Here is a 23,535-nt window from a genome sequence, read left to right as displayed (position 1 = left end):
CAAAAAAGGGGAAGGCGAGAAGAGAAGAGAAGAGAAGAGGGGGGGGGGGGCGAGAAGCCACCAAAAGCACACAGAATAGAGAAGGGGGAGGGGGGGAGACCCTCACTCGAAGCTCTTTCCAAGGCTACGTTGCCTTATAGAGAGCAGCAATACAACCTCACAAAGTACCTCTCAATCAAGGAGTAGCCCAAATAGAGACCCTGACTGTAAGCCCAGAGACCCATCAAGTCAGCCCTAGCGCCCTCTAACAACAGTACCTGACCTTCCTGTATACACAGTCACACCATGTGAGCAGCATTCTCTTTTGTGGTTTTATAGTGGATCCAAAAGAACCAGGTGTTATGAAATTGGATGTGTCTGTTCTGAAAAGTATGGATTAGTTCCTCCATGGTTGAGATTTTGTCAGGCACCAGAACCATTCCGCAAAAATGACTGGTTGTCCGCCAACAGACAGGGACAAGTAATCAGACTACGTTGACTATATGCATGTCTAACAATTTAAAATATAGGCGCTTAGGTACTTGGAATGATAGAGTAAATAGTGAGCAGGAGTAAATTCCAGAGGAAGACTCGAGATCGCCACCATAATGCGATGGATCTCTCTAAGATGTTTGCAACACTGGGCACTGTCACTAAATATGTATCAATGTGCCAGTGTCCTGGTGGCACATACAGCAGACATCAGAGATTCTAGGGAAGTATTTGTGCCACAGTTATAATTTTAGTTATTTGTGGGGGGCATTCCCAAATTGATTAAACACAACCCGTCCTTCTTTACGGAGCCTGGGCAATCCCTTAAGGCCAATGACACACTACAACAAAGCCCAAAACCCAGAATCCGGTGGAGTCTCTGCTAACATATTACCAAGATTGTACTTTAAATGGAGCAGAGAAAGGAAAACTATAGGTTTGACCATTCCTAGGCCACCCTCCTGCCTGGACAGGTAAGTTACATTGTGTTTGATCAGGTTCAGCCTATTTCCCCATAACAGTTGGAAAAAGCAGCTTTATGCCCTTGCATAGAGAGATTCTGGCAAGATACAGACAAAGCTGACATATAAAAAGGATCAGGTACGTTTTGTTCAAGTCTTTGGCATTGGCATCCACCAACCTGCCTTCCTAATTTCGATGACCATAGTCACCAGGACAAATTTAATGCTCAAAACTTTAATTTCCTGCTGGGGCTCTGGGAAGGCATTCAGAAGTTCGAAGCTTTCACCCTCCTCGCCCATCCAAAAATCATCACTCTTTTCATGGTTAACTTTAGAGCTAGAAGCCTCCATGTACTGCTCTATCACAGAGACCACCTCCTGCGCCTCCTTCATCCCAGAGATAATAACAGACACATCAGCGGCATAGGCCGCGACCTTTAAAGGCAGCACACCAGCAATGCCCAAAGGTATCCCGCACAATGATCCACCCTGTAACTTTCTTATGAAGGGGTCAATTGCGAATGCATATAGCAGGGGGCTCAAGGACACCTCTGGTGCACACCAGAGCCAACCTCAAAAGGCTGTCCAACCAAACCATTAACACGTGGGAAGCCCTCAGCTCCTTTATATAATGTTTTCAGCCAATCTATAAACCTGCCCTGCAGGCCATATCTACCAAGTAGCAAATACAGGTACTCAGATTGACTCAATCAAAAGTCTTCGCCTGATCCAATGTCAGCAAATACTTTCTTCATCTAGCAGCCCTGCATTGCTCCAAGCCTCCCCGATGGCTAAAACTGCTGAAAAGGTACTTCTGCATTGGACCGAGCAGTGCTGATGATTGGACAACAAATCGCCTGCTACTCACACATTGAGGGGTCTTTTTACCTTTTGACTGAAGAATCACAGCAGATTGCCTCTGGAGGGAGGGAGCGAATCCTCTTCTAGACAGCTGTTATAAACCTCTGCTAAAAAGGGAGCCAGAATGGACTTAAAACACTTATAAAATTCAGCTGTCAGCCCATCTGGCCCAGGTGATTTTTTGGTAGCCAGCTTTTCTATAGCATAAACTACCTCATCTGCTGAAATTGACTTTGTCAAATCCATCAAATGCAATGTACCCAATCCTGGAGTAGAATCCAGAAAGCTTTGCATCCTGTCCCGATTAAGGTCCTTTTTTCCCAGAAGGTCTGTGTAATATGACCTGAAGATCTTCAGGATCCCTGATCTAGACTTCACCAGGGAACCCATACTATCCCTCAGCCCTATGACCATCTTAACTGCTATGCCTTGCTTACAGTTCTGGTAAGGATCAGGGGAGTAATATTTCCCATAATCTCTCTCCAGAACCAAGGAGGCATTTTGGTTGTATTGACGCTTCCTAAGAAAAAGCTTCAACTCAGAGATCTCCCCTGGATCTCCGCCATACGAGACAAGACAATATACATACCAAGCTGCTTCTTCTTACACTATAAAAGTGACACTGTGACAGGGCAATGAAGGGGTTAACTGGGGGTGATCAGGGGAGGATCAGGGGGTTAAATCTTTATGAGGGGGTGGCGGGGACCCTAAGCCTCCTTGGGACAGAAATGAATTCGCTAGCGCTAACTCAAGTCACAATCGCACTAATACAAAATACAGAAAAACAGTATATTACATTTGTATTAGTGTGCAATGTGACAGGGGGGAAGGGGTTAACTGGGGGTAATCAGGGGGGGGTCAGGAGGTATGAGGGGGTTCAATCTTTATTGGGAGGGGGTGGCGGGTATCCTAAGGATAAAAGGAACGACCAAAAGCGCTAAACCTGGTCACAAGTCACACTTATACGGGTATATAGGAAAATGCTATATACTGTATACAGTGTGTGTTGTGACAGGGGGTGTAGGGGTGATCAGGGGGTTAAATCTTTAAGGGGGGGTGGCGGGGACTCTAAACCTACTTGGGATAGAAACGAAGTCGCTAGCGCTAACTCAAGTTACAATCGCACTAGTACAAAATACAGAAAAGCAGTATATTACGTTTGTATTCGTGTGCAATGTGACAGGGGGAAAGGGGTTAACTGGGGGTGATCAGGGGGGGGGATTAGGGGGATCAGGGGGTTAAATCTTTATGGGGGGGTGGCGGGTATTTTAAGTGTAAAAGGGAGGGCCGCAAGCGCTACACCTGGTCACAAATCACAATTATACAGGTATATAGGAAAATGCTATATACAGTATACAGTGTGTTGTGACAGGGGGTGTAGGGGTTAACTGGGGGGGGGGCGATCAGGGGTTAAATGTGCCTATCTAAGTGTGTGTATGTGTGCTTGGTGCAGTACTCACAGTTAGATGTGCTCTCTCCTCTCAATGTATCCAAAAAGGATCATGGGAGGGGAGAGCGGGTCTTTTCTGAGCCTGTGTTTACATTACACCGGCTCAGCATGGAATCTGATTGGGCAGGACCGATCAACAGGTCCAGGGCAAAAATCATTGGCCTGGACCTGATGACTGATTGGTTCTGAACCCAATCAGGTCATCGGCGGCGGTGGGGGCACACGGGAGCGCGCCCCAGAACGTCGGGAGCGAGCGGCGTAGTACTACGTCACTTTGCCTGCACGGGGCTGACTCCCGCAGTAAATGTACTTGCGGCGGTCGGCAAGTGGTTAAGATGCAATGAAGCCAAATCCTTTAATACTAAATCCCTAAAAACTGTGACAGCTGGCGCTATCTTCCCTGGGGGATTAAATAATAAAGGGTTAGACAATCCGGAATGGACAATCTCTGTGGAATGATTGTTGGAAGTAATTGGGCGAGGGTTGGTCAAGATGTATCTTTGAACATTAATTTTCCTTATAAATTTTTGAATATCTATGAAGGTGTTAAATTTGTTCATGGACCTAGGGGGAACAAACTTAAGTCCTCTATCCAAAGTATATAGTTCTTATTCTGACAATTGGACCTTACTTAGATTGAATATACCTGATTGAGTTAGGTTCGTTGTCTTTTTCCTTTTGCGCCTCCCCCCTCTGGTGCCTCTCTTTGGTTGGGACCTCTCTTCCCGTTTTGATTTTCTCTGGGAAAATCCCAATGATGACTCGGCCCAGGTTGGGATTGGTTGTAATTATAAGGAGACATATTTCTAGAATCGACCTCATCATCAAAGTAAGGAGAATGATTTCCCCTATAAGAGTGTTGTTGTAATGGGGACTTTTTATAATGATTGCCACACATATTAGTTAAGGCATAAGGAAAGGGAATTTTTAAGGCTTTTATTCTTCATACTCGCCTTGGCAAGCGCTTGTAAAGAGTCCCTGGTTGAAAGAGACAAGCAAGATTTCAAACACCCCAGATGGGACTCGAACCCACAATCCCTGGCTTAGGAAGCCAGTGCCTTATCCATTAGGCCACTGGGGCTTGTTTTTAATAATGATTGCCACACATATTAGGTAAGGCATGAGGAAAGGGAATTTCTAAGGCTTTTATTCTTTTTTTTTTCTTTTTGTTTTTTTGTTTTTTCCTTTTTAAATCTCTTTTTATAAAAAAAAAAAATTATAGCCAACAAGTCATACAAACATAACAAAGAAGAATAATCATAATATCAAAATCTATCCTCTATAGTAATATAAAGAATAGAAAAAAAAAAGGGGGGGGGGAAAGAATATCGTTTCTCAACATCTTAACATATTAACATGGGCTGGTCCGATTGATTAATTTTTATTTTTTACTATTGCTATTGGAGATGGGTGTTCCCATATATATCCTAAAATGTTGGTCCGTCAACACTGCATACGTCCATATAATACCTTAATATAGGCAGAGAATAAGTCGGGGAAATCAATTTAAACAAGAAGGTGGTTGCATTATTCAGGCCTACGAATCACTTATCTTTAGTTTTCCCAAAGTTCGTTCTATTTCTGCTTTTAAGTACCAGTCCGTGTATCTGAAAGGTTTCATAAAGTATTGAATGTCCACATCTGCAAGTTCTTGCTCTATAAAGGATTGTCAAATCATATAAATCGTGAAGAAGTGTCCACATGGACTATTTAATGGTCAACTAAATGTCCCAAAACTCAGGAGTTCTTCCAAACTCTTCAACTTGAAATATGAGCCACCAGATGAGTGATCTCCTTACCAGATAGATAAAGGAAATTAGCCCTCAAAACACCAGATGAAGTGGATCTGCAGCCTCGAATCCAAAAATTGAATCGGTTCCCGGATATTGTTTGCATGTGGAGAGAAATTAAATATCCATAGCGTGACACTGTATGACAATCTCTCAAACACCCAATATGTGAACCTTCACTAAGAAGGTGAAAGGAAAGGCCACCACACCAGTGCAATTAACACTGCCAACGGCCAGGTGATACGTGAATAAGACAGCCCAATAACCACCAAGAGGATATAGAACCGCCACCAAAATCACTGCCTCTTACCAGAGTCTGATTAATACAAGCCAAACAATCAATGACTTCAGTGTGTGCCAAACGCCATATGGAAATAGATGCAGAAATGTGAAAAGACACTCAGAGGTCTGATGATCTAGACCAAAATCACTGCCGCTTACCAGACTGTGACAGGTGACAAGCAAAGGGTCTCAAACAATCCTCTGGATAACTGATGTCAATTGCTCCAAGTCCAGCCGACCAAGCCAAAAAGGGAGACAAAAAAGCACTCCATAGTGTAAAACCAAACAAACTTTAATTCAAAAAAGAAGAGCAACTTACAAAAATGTAGATGGAGAAAGCGTGGATAGGATGCGAGCCGCCGGCCGGTCGGCTCCTTCGCCCGTCCTCAAACTCAAAGCAGTGACGTCAGCACGCCGCGACCGACGCACGTTTCGTCAAATATGACGTTTTCAAGGTACTTTGCTTGTCACCTGTCACAGTCTGGTAAGCGGCAGTGATTTTGGTCTAGATCATCAGACCTCTGAGTGTCTCTTCACATTTCTGCATCTATTTCCATATGGCGTTTGGCACACACTGAAGTCATTGATTGTTTGGCTTGTATTAATCAGACTCTGGTAAGAGGCAGTGATTTTGGTGGCGGTTCTATATCCTCTTGGTGGTTATTGGGCTGTCTTATTCACGTATCACCTGGCCGTTGGCAGTGTTAATTGCACTGGTGTGGTGGCCTTTCCTTTCACCTTCTTAGTGAAGGTTCACATATTGGGTGTTTGAGAGATTGTCATACAGTGTCACGCTATGGATATTTAATTTCTCTCCACATGCAAACAATATCCGGGAACCGATTCAATTTTTGGATTCGAGGCTGCAGATCCACTTCATCTGGTGTTTTGAGGGCTAATTTCCTTTATCTATCTGGTAAGGAGATCACTCATCTGGTGGCTCATATTTCAAGTTGAAGAGTTTGGAAGAACTCCTGAGTTTTGGGACATTTAGTTGACCATTAAATAGTCCATGTGGACACTTCTTCACGATTTATATGATTTGACATTTATGTAAATATTTGACAACATCACTCATTAGCGCGACTTACCCATTTCATACGTTTTTGATTGTTTGTCGCAATTTGAATCGGTTCCCGGATATTGTTTGCATGTGGAGAGAAATTAAATATCCATAGCGTGACACTGTATGACAATCTCTCAAACACCCAATATGTGAACCTTCACTAAGAAGGTGAAAGGAAAGGCCACCACACCAGTACAATTAACACTGCCAACGGCCAGGTGATACGTGAATAAGACAGCCCAATAACCACCAAGAGGATATAGAACCGCCACCAAAATCACTGCCTCTTACCAGAGTCTGATTAATACAAGCCAAACAATCAATGACTTCAGTGTGTGCCAAACGCCATATGGAAATAGATGCAGAAATGTGAAGAGACACTCAGAGGTCTGATGATCTAGACCAAAATCACTGCCGCTTACCAGACTGTGACAGGTGACAAGCAAAGTACCTTGAAAACGTCATATTTGACGAAACGTGCGTCGGTCGCGGCGTGCTGACGTCACTGCTTTGAGTTTGAGGACGGGCGAAGGAGCCGACCGGCCGGCGGCTCGCATCCTATCCACGCTTTCTCCATCTACATTTTTGTAAGTTGCTCTTCTTTTTTGAATTAAAGTTTGTTTGGTTTTACACTATGGAGTGCTTTTTTGTCTCCCTTTTTGGCTTGGTCGGCTGGACTTGGAGCAATTGACATCAGTTATCCAGAGGATTGTTTGAGACCCTTTGCTTGTCACCTGTCACAGTCTGGTAAGCGGCAGTGATTTTGGTCTAGATCATCAGACCTCTGAGTGTCTTTTCACATTTCTGCATCTATTTCCATATGGCGTTTGGCACACACTGAAGTCATTGATTGTTTGGCTTGTATTAATCAGACTCTGGTAAGAGGCAGTGATTTTGGTGGCGGTTCTATATCCTCTTGGTGGTTATTGGGCTGTCTTATTCACGTATCACCTGGCCGTTGGCAGTGTTAATTTTCGGGGTGCTTGGCAGATTGTTTGCTCGCCGAGCGACCCACAATGCACTGCGTGCTGCACAGTGCATTCTAGGGCCTTAATTGGATGAAGTGTTGCACCGCTTTACTGATAAGGGCACAGAGCAATGTCAGAGCCCTGATTGGACAAAGTGATGATGACTTTATCCAATCACGACTCAGTGATTATAGTCCCACCCCACACTATAAAAGGATCCTTTCCAAGGGAAGCTTTTGCAGTGCATTGTTGGAGTGGAAGATAGATAGAGCAGGGCTCAGTTTGCTACTAGCGAGTTAATGTGTACACTGATTGTGACTCTGAGTGTAGAGTGTTAGTGTAGTGCTATTATAGTGTCAGTATAGTGTGTTGTCAGTATAGTGTTAGTGTAGTGCAGTGTTTTAGTGCTATATACAGTGCTTTATACACCTTTATTTTTTTGGTAGCTGCATGTTTTTTTTTTTTTTTTGTCCCCTGCCTGCCCCCTTTTTTTTAAATTGTCAGCCAGAGTTTTCTGACTGTGACGCTGGTGTTCCCCTTTTATTTATTTATTTATTTTTAATAGTTTTTTCATTTCTGTCAGCGTCAGTCCTCAATTTAAAGTGCACCAAACACCACTTTTCATTCAATAAAGTGCATACAATCATACATTTCCCAGTTTCTATTAAATGTGGGTAATAAGATCCTCCCCCCCCTCCCCCCTCATCATGTCTGGAAGGCCAACCAGGAGAGGCAGATGTTCCCATGCCACTATGAGGGGCCCAGCAGTGTCTGTGTCCACAGGCAAAGGTGGACATGGTCTGTCCTCAGACAAAGCATAATTTCCTCTGTTTAGTGATGTTGCCCATGCTATCCCGCCACAGCATGCAAGGGAGGTGGTGGACTGGCTTACTAAACCATCCTCATCCTCTATGAACCAAGTTGACACTAGTGCGCAGTCCACTGCAGCTGCCAGAGCAGGTTATTCTGCCTCTAGAAGGTTGTGGGATGAAGGCACCACCAAAGACCAATTTTTCCACAACTGTTTTTGACGGGGCCATCACATTTCAATTCTTTACAGCAAGGCAATTCTTGCATTAATCAAGAGTACCTCCATAGGGTTACAGTGTAAAGGCACCACCAACACCCAAAGCCCAATTTTTCTGCACCTGCTACTTCTATCCAAAGTCTGCAAAAGAGACACCACAATTTATACAAAAAAAATCTCTAATCTTGTTCCGAGTGCAATACATTGTGGCCCCCAAGCCGTTGTCTTACCTCTGTGCTTGCCAACAAGGGTTTCTCCACCAAGTACTAAGTCATGTTTTGCTTGGGGATCAAATACTTATTTTACTCACTGAACTGCAACTCAATTCATAACATTTGTATCATGTGATTTATTTGTGATATTCTGTCTGTGTGATTTAAAATACACCTATGATAAAAAAAATTATAGACCCTTCATTTCTTAATTTCAAGTGGGCAAACTTACAAAATCTGCAGGGGATCAAATAACTATTTTCCAGACTGTAATAGCAATATTTCATAGGTGTGGGACCGCCGTGGAAGCTGAGAACTACTGTTGTATTTTCCGCCACTTCATTGTTTAATGTGGTCTTCCAGGTCCTGTGCCGATTGGTTGCTGTTCTGCATAGTAAACACTCAGCATGGTTGCCATTCACAGAAAACCTTGTGTTTTTTCAATAAATACAAGGCATTCTCTGACTTGACAAGGTGGGGATCATGATGTTAGCACCCCACCTCTCCACCTAACCAATCAGAGAATGCCTTATTATCATTGAAAATAAACAGTGTCCTGTGAATAGCAGCCGTGCTGAGTGAGCAACAACCCTTGTTCACTATGCAAAAGAGAGGATTTCTCAGTATTGGACCTGGAAAATAATGTTGAACACTGTAAAAGCAATGAGTACTACTGTGATTCTCTGCTTCCACAGCAGTCCCATAGGTATGGAATATGTATACTTACAATGCTTTTCAGCCGGTAATGCTGAATCATGTAAAAGCAATCTAATTGCTTTTACATGTGGTGGAAAGGGTCCCCACCACCTTCCGCTGCCTTTCTGGGCTCTCCCATTCCACCAGGAAGCCAGAGACTGAAGCCACCGGCTGACCATAGAGATGAAGGAGGACCAAAACTTCCTCAATCATCTTTATGGTCTATGAAACTGGAAACGACCAGGATACTTTTCCAGTTTTGGTTTGAGGTTTTCAAACCATTACCAGCTTAACAGGATCTGATTAACCACTTAAGCCCCGGAAGATTTTACCCCCATTCCGACCAGGGGGTATTTTGCGATTCGGCACTGCGTGACTTTAACGGACAATTGCGCGGTCGTGCGACGCTGTACCTAAACGAATTTGGCGTCCTTTTTTTCCCACAAACAGAGCTTTCTTTTGGTGGTATTTGATCACCTGTGCGATTTTTTGATCACGCGCTATAAACAAAAGAAGAGCGTCAATTTTGCAAAAATAGCAATATTTTTCACATTTTTTTATATGAAATTCCCCAAAAAAAAAATTTAAAAATCAAAATTTTTTTACTTTTTCGGCCAATTTGTTTTATGCTACCTATGTTTGGTAAAAAAAAATCGCAAAAAGCGTATTTTGATTGGTTTGCGCAAAAGTTATCGCGTTTACTAACAAAGGGAAAGATTTCTGTCATTTTTGTTGTTTTTTTTTTTAACGTGTAATGGCGGCGATCTGCGATTTTTTTGCGGTACTGCGACATTGGGGCGGACAGATCGGACCCTTGACTGACATTTTTGACACTTTTGGGGCTACCAGTGACATTTCTACAGTAATCAGTGCTATATATATGCACTGTTACTGTAAAAATGCACTGGTAGTGAAGGGGTTAACTTTATTTGGGAGGGAGGGGCTGTGTGTGTCCCTAGGGGCGTGCTTTCTACTGTGATTGGCTGGGGCTTGAGCTGTATGGACACTGATCAACGGATCTACATACTAGATCCGAGTGATCAGTATCCTAACAGCAAGGAGAATGACAGGCAGCTTGTTTACACAGGCTGCCTGACATTCTCCCTCTCCCCCCGCCGATCGCGGAGTGACCGGCGGACATCGGGTCCGCCGGTCACACGCGCGGGGGGGTCCGTGACCACGCGGGAGCGGGAGCGCGCCTCCGGGGGCGCGCGCTCGCTCCCTAGACCCTCACAAGCTAGTGACGTAGCCCTACGTCACTTTGCCTGTGAGGGGCTGACTGCCGACGTAGATCGGCGTTAGGCAGTCGGCAAGTGGTTAAACTCATCTCAGTTTGACCAGATGCTTTTAAGGGCAGATGAGAGATCTGGCATCTAAAAGTTTCAACTATGGAGATTTTTAAGTACTGTAGTTTGTCGCTATTCAACGGGTGTTTGGTATCTATTTATTCAGTGGAAAATCATCTTTTTATAGTTTATAAAAAAAAATGGCTATTAATTGTGTTTTTGTACATTAGAATTCATTAATTTGCATTTTTTCCCAAAAATTTGCGTTTGAAAAAGCCACTGCACAAATACCGTGTGACATAAAAAAATTGCAAAACCCCATTTGATTCTCTAGGGCTTCTGCTTAGAAATAGATAGTTTGGGGGTCTAAGTAATTTTCTAGCAAAACAAAAAAATGCAAATATTCACATGTATGAGAGAAGTGTCAGAATTGGCCTGATATTGAGGTTGTTAAATGCTCACTGAAATCATACTTTTATTTACGTATATCCTTATTTTCCAGACTGCAATTGACACAAAGCCAGAAACATACCAGAAGGAAAACATGTTTGTCTTCTTCAGTATGTAACTCTCCGGCGTTTATTTGTGTGGTGTGGATTTGCAGCTGGGGAAGTTACACTCAGTAGTCATGTAGAGATGTGTTGAACTACCATATCCAACTCTCAAGACTCATCATTGTGCATCAGCCTGTCTCAGCAAGCACATACACAAACACAGACACTCATTAAAGATGTTCCTGGAGTGATATGTTTATATGTGAAAGTATAGAGGTGATACTGAGGGGACAGGCGTGGATAGTGATAGTAATGGTAAGAGGTAACAGATGGTGATAGTAAGCACTTAGGATAGCAATCATGTACAGGTAACAGGTGGTAGTGAAGAGCAGATGAAGTGTACAGGAGATGCTAGGCTAGTGCAGTGACAAAATGGTAATAGGCTCAAGAGCTTGCAATCTAAGTAGCGGTGCAGATGTTAGATGTAACAGTATAGTTCTTAGAGTAGCAATAGTCTTTAGTAAGCAGAGTAGTAGTGAAAGTAGATTAGGAAGGTATTCCCCTGTGGGGTACTTATCACTGGTAGGTTTGTAAGGAGAGGGTTCCGGCGGTGAGGTAATGATCTTGTAGCGAGATACAAGATGTTGTAGCAAGTCTTCGGTCAATCCAGGTATTAGGGAATAGCTGGAGGATTCGGCAGCGTTAGGTAATGCTGTAGCACGAACACATGTGAGTGAATGCCGGCGGTTGAAATAGCCGCTCAGAGCGGCACTCACTGATGAGGTCATGGAATTTAAAGGGACAGGTACTAGATGCGTTCCACCTATCTATATGGTGGAACGTAATGTACAAATAATAGGCTGGAAGGGTACCGCAGGTACCAGGATCTTACACAGTACAGTGTCTGACTTACAAAAGCTTGTTCCTGCAAAGCAAATCCATTTCTTCAGCAGCCAATGGCCAGCAGATAGTGTAAGGCCTACAACGGGAACGAGTTCAGTTACTCAGGACAATACGAACTACTCCAAGGACCTAATGACTAATAGACAAACTAAGTCACCCTCTTCCACTTTAAAGAACAAAACCGTTAAAAGGTCATTGTCGGCTAATGTGAAGTTTAATATACAATTTTTATCTTCAGATGGGACAAAACAGAAGGCTGAGTTAGTGAGGGAAGAGAAAGAGCCTACAGACAGACAGTTCAGGTATAGAGAAGTCAAAAAGATTTGGCAGGAAAGCAAACAATGCCCAAAACCTGGCCTGGCTTGGGAGGAAAGGGCTCAGCTTAGTCAGCTGGGAACAGTCATAAATGGAGTCAACCCCAAGAAGAGAGTAGACTATGACCGAGGTTCCCATTCCAGGCCACAGCAAGTCTCAAAGCCTTCTGGCTCAAGCAGTGCAAGATCATCCATGCCAAGGCCGAACAGTGTGGTGGAAATGCAAAGATGGAGCTACATAACTATCTCAAAACCTCTATCGCCACCAGGACACCAACAAGGCTCTTCAGAGATTGGCAGTTTATTTCCAGCTGTAGAGTCTCACCTTATGAAACATTCTCCAAGATCTGGGAGAAGATGTGATAATTCTCCCAACACTCTTACCACGAGACCCCTGGTGTTGGAGGCCAGAAAAGGAAGACAAAGTTACCTGCCAGCGGAAATACATCCACAGGGAGTCGAAATCCAGACTCACCAAGCAGAGAAGATAACGTCTTCTCCCAGACAAGACAACAGAACACAACAACGTGAGTTCACACGTCATAAATTCATCATGGTCATCTCCAATGCTTGGGAATCCTGAAATGAAAAGTCCTGTCCATGAATTTGGCAAAGAGCAAACAAAAAAATCTGGTACCTTTACAGCCCCTCATACTACAATCCCAGTTATCAGCATCCCAACGGCACAAACAGATACTTCCGAATAAATGTTTCTATCAGATTTTTCCAGATTTTTGTTTGCATCAAAATAATTATTACTTTATTTGTTTTTAAAGGTATCCAAGTTTGTATCAGTAATGAAACAATTAAAAATGCAGGAAAATATAAAAGCTTTAGGTCCGGTTCACACTGATGCGATGCGGGAAGGCTGCAAACTCGCAGCCTGTTCCCGCATCGCACACGCACCCCCGGCAGTTCACACTGCCATATGCGATCCGCTGGGGGTGTCAATGTAATCTTAACGACACCCCCAGTTTGATCGCATATCGCAGTGCGATCGTGCAGTTCGCACAGGATCGGATCGCACAAGTGTGAACTGCTGTGCGATCCGATCCTGATGCGGCTGCAAAAATGCCTCCTGTGCGTGTTTGCTGCGGGTGCGATGCGAATTTAGCCATACAGTTTGTATGGCTAAACTCGCACCGCACAGCCAATCGCATGTAATGTCGGAGCAGTGCGCTCCGACATTACATGCGAACCCCGCACACGCACAAGTGTAAACCGGGGCTAAATATATATTTTTGTAGAGTTTCTAATCGCAACTTGACGATGGGCTGGTGACCAAGTTGTATTAACCACTTAACCACCGGAAGATTTAACCAGGCCATTTTTTGAGATATGGCACTGCGTTAATTTAACTGACAACACTGTACCCAAATAAAATGTATGTCCCTTTTTCCCCCACAAAGAGAGATTTCTTTTGAGGGTCTGCAGTTTTTATTTTTTGCACTATAAACAAAAAAAGACCAACAATTTAAAAAAAAAAAAAAAAACTATATTTTTTACTTTTTGCTATGAAACATATCCAATAACAAACATTGTAAAAAATCAAATGTCTTCATAAATTTAGGCCAATATGTATTCTACTACATATTTTTTGTTAAAAATAAAAAATAAATCTGAATAAGTGTATATTGATTGGTTTGTTATAGCGTCTACAAACTATGCAATTTTTTTTTTTTTTGTACTAGCAATGGCGGAAATTAGTGACTTATAGTGGGACTGCGATATTGCAGCAGACATTCTGACACTGACTTTTTTTGGGCATCAGTGACACTAATACAGTGATCAATGCTAAAAATATGCATTGTCACTGTACTAATGACAGGGGTTAACATCAGGGGCGATCAAAGGGTTAACAGTGTGCCTAGCTGGTGTTTTTCTAAACTGTGGAAGTTAATAGGGGAAGAAATGCTATGCAGGGACTCAAATTCCATCCCTTCCCTCCTGTCAGAACGGCGATCTGCCTTGTTTACATAGAAGATCGCAGTTCTGTGTCTTTTCGTGTCGGTTGACAAATATGCAATGCGGGAACCCTGCAAATCCGCTGAGGGTTCCCGCATCGCACTCAACTCACAGGCAGTTCAAACTGCCATATGCGAATCGCTGGGGGTGTCAATACAAAGTTAACAACACCCCCAGATTGGTTCGCATATGGCAGTGCGAACTGTCAATTCGGACATGAATCATATCGCATAAGTGTGAACACCCATGTGATCCGATTCTGGTGCGGACCAAAAAAAGTGTCCTGTGTGACTTTGGTCCAAATGCAATGGGAATTCAGCCATACAATCTGTACGGCTGAATTTGCAACGCTCATATATTATATGTGATTTGCAGAGCAGTGCACTGCAAATGCGATGACAGACATCACATGGTATATGTGTGAACCGGCACTTTCTCACAATATGTGGGTTCCGGCGGAGATCGAGTCTGGGATACATGCTGATCAGCTTTCGCTGTGTGTAAGAGGGAGCAAGCCCCCGGCGGCGTGCATGTGCGTCCCATACCTGGAAGTGTCGGATCCTGTATATATACGTGATTCGGCACACAGGTGCCGTCCTGTAGCAGTATAATTGCTATAGGGCGAACCTAAACTGGGTAATTGCAGTAGAGCAAAGTAAGGCCACTGCGATGTCTGGTCTACAAGACCGACTGAATTACAGTTAAAACGGTATTTCAACACCGTGTTTAGTTGGTTGCCTGGAACTCATCTTTCATTTCCTATCACCCCCTGCACACCTGTTGAAATGTCAAATCAGGCTGATGGTTGAAGTGTTGGCACTCACTACTGCAATGGGAGAGGAAAGACCGCAGGATTTAAAATCTACCTGCAGCTAGTAGTATCAGATCCTGCCAGCCGGTGTTCAGTTGGAAAAATGTTTAGCACATAAAAGGCCAGGCAGAGGAGTCCTGATAGATGTCAAGGAGCAGTGGCGGCTGGTGCTCCATGGGCGCGGGGGGGGGCGTCAGACGGACTGCAACATACTACCCCCCCGAACCACACCAGGCCACACACCATAACCCCCCACCCCCGGCGCCGGCTCACTCACCCTGCCTGGACATATAGAGGGAAGGCAGGGAGCAGCAGCAAACGGCTGCTTCGTTTTCCTCAATGGCGAATGGCATGGCTTCTCCTTTCGGTCAATCGGGAAACGGGTGTCAGGACCCGCTCCCTGATTGGCCAGGAGGAGGATCCGTGTGACAATAGCGAATATTCATTCGCTATTGTCACACAACTGGGTGGGTTCACTGCGCCCCCAACCCACCCTTTTTTTTAGCCTATTAGAGCCCCATTGAACTCCATGTGTCCAGGGCCCTGCATGTAGATTAGGGGGCCGGACGCATGAATCACCAAAAATAGTGCAGGAACTACTTTTTCAAATTGTTGCGGCACCGCAAAGTCGGCATCGCTCCGATTTGAACGGTTCCATTGCCGACAATACGGTGCGACTTGTCATGGGTTTTGGACCTGTCAAATCGCATGACAAGTCACGCCGGTGTGAACCAGGGCTAAAATCTAGAAAATGATTGGTGACTATGCACAGCTGCACCAGACTCTGTGTGCGCCAGTTTTACTAAATCCTCCCCTCCTCAAAGGGTTCTGATAGGTGTCAAGAGGTGGAGACTCCAAAAAAAGTTAGAATCTCCATCTTCAGGGTAAAGCTTCGTACACACGATCAGATTATCGGACTAATTTTCTTCCGTTTTTTGTTGCATGCTAATCTCATATGGAAAATGAAGAGGTTACTTAACATACGAAATTTCCCCGTACAACAGAATTCAACTTCAGAAGTGATGTCATGTGTTGAATTGTTCTGTATGTTTTCTTTCATTTCTGAGCATGCCTAGTCTTGTTCTTACGATTTATTTCAGACAAAAACTGTACTAATTAAACAAAAATCCCAAAAATCGGAATTGGCTGTCGAAAGCACTATAATAAACGATCCGAAAATCAGCAGATCTTTCATCGGACGAAATTATACTTCCGATTTTCCTATCGTGTGTACGGGCCTTAAAGCAGACAAAAAACAGAGAGGTCAAAAGTAAAACCTAAGATGGCTAGTCAGAAATATATAAGTTTTTTCTACAGCCAGCCTATATTAACCACTTGCCGACCGCCCACCGCAGTTTTACTGCAGCAGGCTGGCTCGGCTGCGCCAAATGGCGTAGTACTATGTCGGTCACGCACGTGGTGCTGGGGGGCAAGCACATGCCACCGCCAGTGTGCTCCCATCCCCACTAGGCAGCAGGGATGCTGATGCACAAGGCCGGCAGCCGTGATTGCTGCAGAGCACCTGTGATCGCTCCCCGCTGGGAGAGAAGAACGGTCAGCTGTTGTAAACACAGCCGATCTTTCTTCTCTCTGAAATGATCACTTCAATCATCCTTCTATATAGGATCGCAGGTCTCTATGGTCATTTCACATGTCCCTCCCCCCACAGTTAGAAACACTCCCCTAGGCTCACACTTAACCCTTTGATCACCTAGGGTTAACCCCTTCCCTGCCAGTTTCACTATTACAGTAACAGTGAATGTTTTTAGCACGGATTACTGTAGTAATGTCACTGGTCCCCCAAAAGTGTCAAAAATGTCAGTTAGGGGTCCAATCTGTCCGCCGCAAAATCGCAGATCGCTGCCATTACTAATAAAAAATAAAAATAAATAAAAATGACATAAATCTTTCCCCTAGTTTGTAGACGTGATAAGTTTTGCACAAACCAATCAAAATACACTTATAGCGATTTTTTTTTTTTTTTTTTAGCAAAAATATGTAGCAGAATACAAATTGGCCTAAAAGGATAAACAAATTTGATTTTCAAATTTTTTTTTTTGGGAATGTTATATAGTAGAATGTGAAAAATATTGTTTTTTTTTTTTTTTTGCAGAATTGTCGCTCTTTTATTGTTTATAGCGCAAAAAATAAACATTACAGAGGTGATCAAATACCACCAAAAGAAAGCTCTATTTGTGGGGGAAAAGGGACATCAATTTTATTTGTGTACAGCATCGCACGACCACACAATTTTATGTTAAAATAACGCAGTGCCGAATTACAAAAAATGGCCTGGTCATTAAGGGGGAAAAATCCTTCCGGGCCAGAACTGGTTAATAAAAGAAAGTGGTGTGCTGTGTTTTCTTAGCTTAATAGTAGAGTTGAATCAATTTTATCTGCAATGTTTCACAAATTTTATTATTTCATTACTAAACGGGAGAAAGTGTTGTGGTGGTCCATACTCCCCACTGACTCAGATAAGGTGATCACACCAAGACATAAAATGTCCATATCGGCTACAGAAACTACAAGATCATGTCCAGATAGTATAGCTGCCCTGTAGGCATGCATATCACAGAACTGACATGCCCTGATACATGTTGGAGATGTCTGAAGGAGGAATTCATGATGACTCACATATGGAGCAAATGCTTGCTCAGTTTACCTTTTTGGGACAAAATCCTAAAAAATGACAATACAATTTTAGACAGTGACATTACACCAGACCCCCTCATATCTATTAGGGCTTGATGACAGTGTGCTCAATCATACAGACATTGGGGTTCTAACCAGGTTCCTACAGTGGTGGAGTCGATTTTATACTTTAAGTATTGGCCGATCTAATGTGAGTATGCAAACTGATGGTTGAATACACAAGGAATTAGAAGCACACAAAGATTGTACACATGATCACATATTTATTTTGTTTTTGGTCACACATTTACAGCTCATTCATACTAGTGGTTGGGGGGCAGTAAAACTCCACGGTTGAACCACGGTTTTAACGTCCCACCCAACCACTCCTCCTTTAGCTGCAGAGGCAGCGGCTGCGGGTATACACATGGCACATTGCGAGCATTTCATAGTGCAGGGTACAAAGAGTTAAAGCAGGAGGCGAGGAGGTAATACAACTCCTGATCACAACCTGCCAAACATCTCTGAAAAGTAATTAAGGAGTGGATCGCTTTTCAGAGGAGTGGCAGTCCCTGCGGTACATGTGAAGAACAATGGAGTCTGCCTCTAATAGGATTCCAGGTTACAGACACATGTCCTGAAAGGCCTATTCCTCTCTCCGGAGACACTTCAGGTCTATTGGCTTTGTCCTGGAAGGTCCAAAATTTAACAGGAATTTCCATTTTTGTTCCATATGCAGAGTGACTCATTAACAAGGTTATGCTGAGGCTAAGCTCAGGGTCGTGTTACTTTGGGCACATTAAAAAAATTCCTAAACAAATGGGGACGGTTGTCCATTGAGGTGGAAATTGCATGCCGGATAAAGTTTTCATTGTTAGCTTTCAGAGTACAGTAGGGCTCCTACATATCACAGGATGGATAATTGTGTTGCCTATTAGGGCAGGCCATGGAAGGAACTATTTCCTGCAAACTGTGAAATTCACTCAATTTTTGCCCAGGACCAGAGGATCTTTTTTATTCCTGACCGAAGGGCCTGCCATGGCATTTCACTGTGGCACTAAGCACTTTATGCAGTTCAGTTTTGGGCACCAGTTCTCAAAAAGGATATCGGGGAACTGGAGAAAGTGCAGAGAAGGGCAACCAAACTGAGAGGCATGGAGGAACTCCGCTATGGGGAAAGATTAGAGGAACTGAATTTATTCTCTCTTGAGAAGAGGAGATTAAGGGGGGGATATGATCACCATGTATAAATACATAAGGGGTCCATATAGTGAACTTGGTGTTAAGTTATTCACTTTAAGGTCAACACAGAGGTCAAGGGGGCACTCTTTATGTCTAGAGGAAAACAGATTTAGTCTCCAAATACGGAAAGGTTTCTTCACCTTAAGAGCTGTGAAAATGTGGAATCGACTCCCTCCAGAGGTGGTTCTGTCCAGCTGAGTAGATTTCTTTAAAAAAGGCCTGGATTATTTCCTAGGTGTACATAATATAAATGGGTACTGATATTTATAGGTAAAGTTGATCCAGGGAATATCAGGTTGCCTCTCAGGGGATCAGGAAATAATTTTTTTCCCCTGCTGTAGCAAATTGGATCATGCTTTGCTGGGGTTTTTTCGCCTTCCTCTGGATCAACCGCGGGTATAGGATTGTGTGTATGTGATTGTAGGGTTGAGTTTTCGTTTCTGTTTTTTATTGGTTGAGCCAGATGGACTTGTGTCTTTTTTTCAACCTGACTAACTATGCAACTTATCCTCTTTCATTTGTCCTTTGTTATGTGTGTTTGTCTTTTTGCATGGTACGCACTTTTTTCACAGCACGATTAGTAGGGTGTAGGTCCTCGGGCCTGCCCTGAATGTCTTGGGAAGGGGTGGACATGGCCTTCTGGTCTCGTCCTCCCTCTCTCTCATGGGTTCTTCCTTAGGGGGAGCCCCACCCAGTGTTTTGGTTGGACTGTTTTGGCAGTCCTCCCAGAGAATGGGGCCTGCATGGTTTTGGTTAGGTGAGCCAGTGAGTACCCCAGTCCCTTTCAGGAGCCTTGTGCCCCGGGGGATTAGGGCAAGGGTCCTTCCGCTTCTAGGGAGGACCCCGTGTACACCCTGTGCACTTTTTTGTGTTCCCACTTTTGCGCGTGCACTTTTTTTTTTGCATTGGGTGTTACGTTTTAGAGTATGTTTCAGGACACCATGGGGCTTAAAAAATCAAACAAACACAGACAGTGTTGCCACGCACCAGTATTTCTCATGCCAGTAAATGATGGTGAAAGGAAAAGGTTGCCAGTAAAAAATTGTGCATGTGCAGCTCGGGTTTGGAGCTTGCAGAGACCACCCAAGTGGCTGCTACAGTGTGTTCATTGGGGTCTGGCAGAAGTGGTGCCTGAGTATGTCGTGCGATTTCATGGTGCAAGGGAGCTGAGCGGAGCGGCCGGAGCTTCGTGTGCAGGTCTGTGGGATGGGAGCAAGTCAAGCCGGGAGTTAGTGCTGTTTGGACTGGAGTCAGTGCTGCTGCATACTGCTGTCAGTGTCACTGTGAGAGTCAGTGTCATGTGTGTGTGCCGCCGATTGTAATTTCCTGCCCTCCTGAGTCCTGTCTCTGAGATACCGCTTGCCGACCGCCCGCCACAGATATACTGCGGCAGGCTGGCTCGGCTGCGCGAATCGCAGTACCTGTACGTTGCTCCTCAGGAGCGAGTGTGGGGGCACGCAGGTGAAAATGAGTGAGTGTGGAAAATGATCTGGCCACGATTGCCACCGGGCTCCCGCGATCACTCCCTGGGAAGAAAGAACGGCGGTCTGTCGTTGTAAACACGGCAGACCGTTGTTCTGTCATCAATCAACACAGGGCTCCTGTGTTTCTCCTATTTAGTGTTGATTCCATAAGCCCACCCCCCTCACAGTTAGAAAACAGCCCCTAGGCTCACATTTAGCCCTTTGATCACCCCTGGTATTAACCCCTTTCCTGCTAGTGTCATTACTACAGTAACAGTGCATATTGTTAGCACTGATTTCTATAGTAATTTCACTGGTCCCCCCAAAAGTGTCAAAAATGTGAATTAGGTGTCTGCTGCAATGTTGCAGTCCTGCTAAAAATTACAGATCGCCGCCATTACTAGTAAAAAAAAAAAATGACAGTTCTTTCCCCTAGTTTGTAGATGCGATGACTTTTGCGCAAACCAATCAAAATACACTCATTGGGATTTTTTTTACCAAAAATATGTAGCAGAATATAAATTGGCCTAAATGGATGAAAAAATTTGATTTTAAATTTTTTTTATTGGGAATGTTTTAGAAAAAGTAACAGAAACAGTAAAAGTTTACAGAAAGTAAAAAATATTGTTTTTATTTTTTTTTTTTCAAAATCGTCGCTCTTTTTTTGTTTATAGCGCAAATAAAAAAAATTGCACTGCTGATCAAATACCGCCAAAAGAAATCTCTGTTTGTGGGAAAAAAGGACATACATTTTATTAGGGTACAGCGTTGCACGACCGCGCAATTGTCAGTTATAGTACAGCAGTGCGGAATCGCAAAAAATGGCCTAGTCATTAAGGGGGAAAATCTTCGGGTCCAGAAGTGGTTAAAAATACAATAAGAAATATGTTTTTTGCCTTAATATCTACCTTAGCTGCCTCCCGCCCACCGTACAGTCTCCATATGAGACTAGCATGCAAAAAGAGAAGATGGACGATTAATCATCTGATATTCATCCGATATTCTCATAGTGTGTACAAGCCTTAAGCCGGCCTTAGGTAGCATATTTACATGGAGAGTAGGGGGAGCTAAAAGGGCCTACATCAGTGGTTGGTAACTTATGAGCTAACGGGGGCCTCAAATGCAGCCCCTGACATCACCAAAGGGCTGTACATAATGTTCAATATATGTAATGCTTTGGAGGACTGTCAGAAACTTCAGATCTAATAGAGGAAATGGGGGTCAGAGAGTGAGGACAGGATACATTGTTGGAGGGGGATATGCTGCAGAAGACAATGCAAAACTGGGAACATGAGGCTTCTAGAGATCAATGCTATTATCCTAATCAATGTTCCCACTACAGACTGCTGAGGTCCAATCAGGCCCGGACCGGCACACAAAACAGGTCCGGAATTCTAGACTGGGCAGCCAATTCCTTCAGGGATCATGGTGGAAGGGGGGGGGGAGTAGGCGCCCACTGGGGTGGCCGGCGATGGGACGCCCACAGAGCTGGTCCTCCAAACTGTATCGCAAACCCCACCAACTTCCCCCACCCCAAAAGACCCCCCATTGATAGACCCCCCCCCACCTACTGCCCTTCCCCTGACCCCAACTACTACCTCTTCCCTTCCCTTTTTTGTGTGGATTGTGCTGCGACATATGTCCATTAGCAAGAAGCATTGGGATGCCATTCAGAATGAATTGCACCGCATCACACAAACTGGCGTGATGTGGGACCTATATGTAACCACAACAAAGTAATGTTAATGGGCCCTAATATTTTGCAATTTTTTTAAATCTCTTTATGAATTTTCAATTAATTTAATTTTAGATACTTTGTACAATTTCACTTTTTCCATGCTGCACTTATTTCTTTATATTTATAAAGGTGAGATATGGTCAGGAAATGCTGCCTAGTTTTCAGTCACTTGTCCGGTTCTGAACTTATTCACCCTTTTAGCTTTGAAGGCTTAACAATTAGAAACAAAGCTGAGCGGTGACACCCCACCCAGGGTGCTAGTCAGAAGTTCTGCTTTATACTTCATATGTTATAATGAGAGGTCTCATGTGCAGGGAGGAGAGGAGGAGGTCATCTGTCAAGGATTTATAGGACTTAAAGTGATTGTAAAGTCAGAAGGTTTTTTATCTTAATGCATTCTATGCAGGGGAGAACTGGGCCAGGAGGCAGGGGGGCAATTGCCACACGGACTGCTCTGATGCCCCATAAAAAGGCTGCACCGCTTCTGCCACAGACATGCCTAAAGTATTCATGGTGAAGGGAAGTAAAAAGTCTCCGCTGCTGACCTACTAAGTGTGGGATGAAGACAAAGACAGAGCGCAGGCCTCCATGGAAGGGGTAAACTGTGTCTGAGCAGAGGCCAGTTCCATGCCTCACTGGCGACTCTCCTCCCCTGGCCAGCCCTGACCGAGCTTTCCCAGCTCCACTTAACCAGCCTCTGCTGGCCAAGCTGGGAACCCAGATTCGGCTGGTGAGTAAAGAGTACCTGGAACGGAGCTTCATCATGGAATGGGGGTCAGGAGGAGAAGTGGGAGAGTGAAAGGGGGTCCAAGTCACTGCACCATGGGCCTTTGGTTTGTACTTGCCCCCTGGGCGAAAGGTGCCAATTAGCCCCTGGTTACAGGTGTGTCAACTTCCCACGTACCTGACTGATGAGCCCGATAGTGCAGAGGAAGGCCTCCCTTACGTATCTGACTCGCGGCCCCTGGTAGAGCAGACAGGTGGCACGGGAGAGCAGAATGGTATGAGGGCCTGGCGGGTCAGCTGTTGGACGGGTAGCTCCAAGGTCCCAGATGCTCTAAGAGGAGACAACCAGCAGGTAGGAGGATCCCAACAGCAGGCAGGCAGAAGGCCGGAACATCCGAGTCCACACTCACTCTGGGGGTTCACAGGCAAACAGATCAGTTCACAGGCCGGGTCAACAACAGGCGGGCGGCGTGGAATCCAAAGGAGCATGCAGGTACAAGGTCAGAGGGGAGCCGAGGTCAGGTGCAGGCAGAAAGCAAGGGAAGTCCAAAGTCAAGCCGGGTCGTACAGGAGATCAATCACAGAAGCAGGTAAACAGGAGCAGGGGTCACAGGAAGCTGCGGATCAGACAGCAAGGACATAATGCTGCTGCAGAGTTTAAATAGAGCAGCCTGT

The 23,535-nt window shown here is 44.3% G+C and overlaps 1 pseudogene across 1 annotated transcript; it reads left to right on the top strand.

Annotated features, from left to right (window-relative positions):
• The first annotated feature begins 1,719 nt into the window (after positions 1 to 1,719).
• Positions 1,720 to 12,988, top strand: LOC309562245 (annotated as a pseudogene). The gene is made up of 3 exons: positions 1,720 to 1,740; positions 11,073 to 11,134; positions 11,961 to 12,988. The product of its transcript is annotated as an uncharacterized misc_RNA (transcript).
• Positions 12,989 to 23,535: the final 10,547 nt, after the last annotated feature.

This window comes from Pelophylax lessonae (assembly GCF_965119305.1).
Source record: "Pelophylax lessonae genome assembly, chromosome: 8".
In the NCBI taxonomy this organism is placed as follows: Eukaryota; Metazoa; Chordata; class Amphibia; order Anura; family Ranidae; genus Pelophylax; species Pelophylax lessonae.
This window is presented reverse-complemented; position numbering and strand designations above follow the sequence as displayed.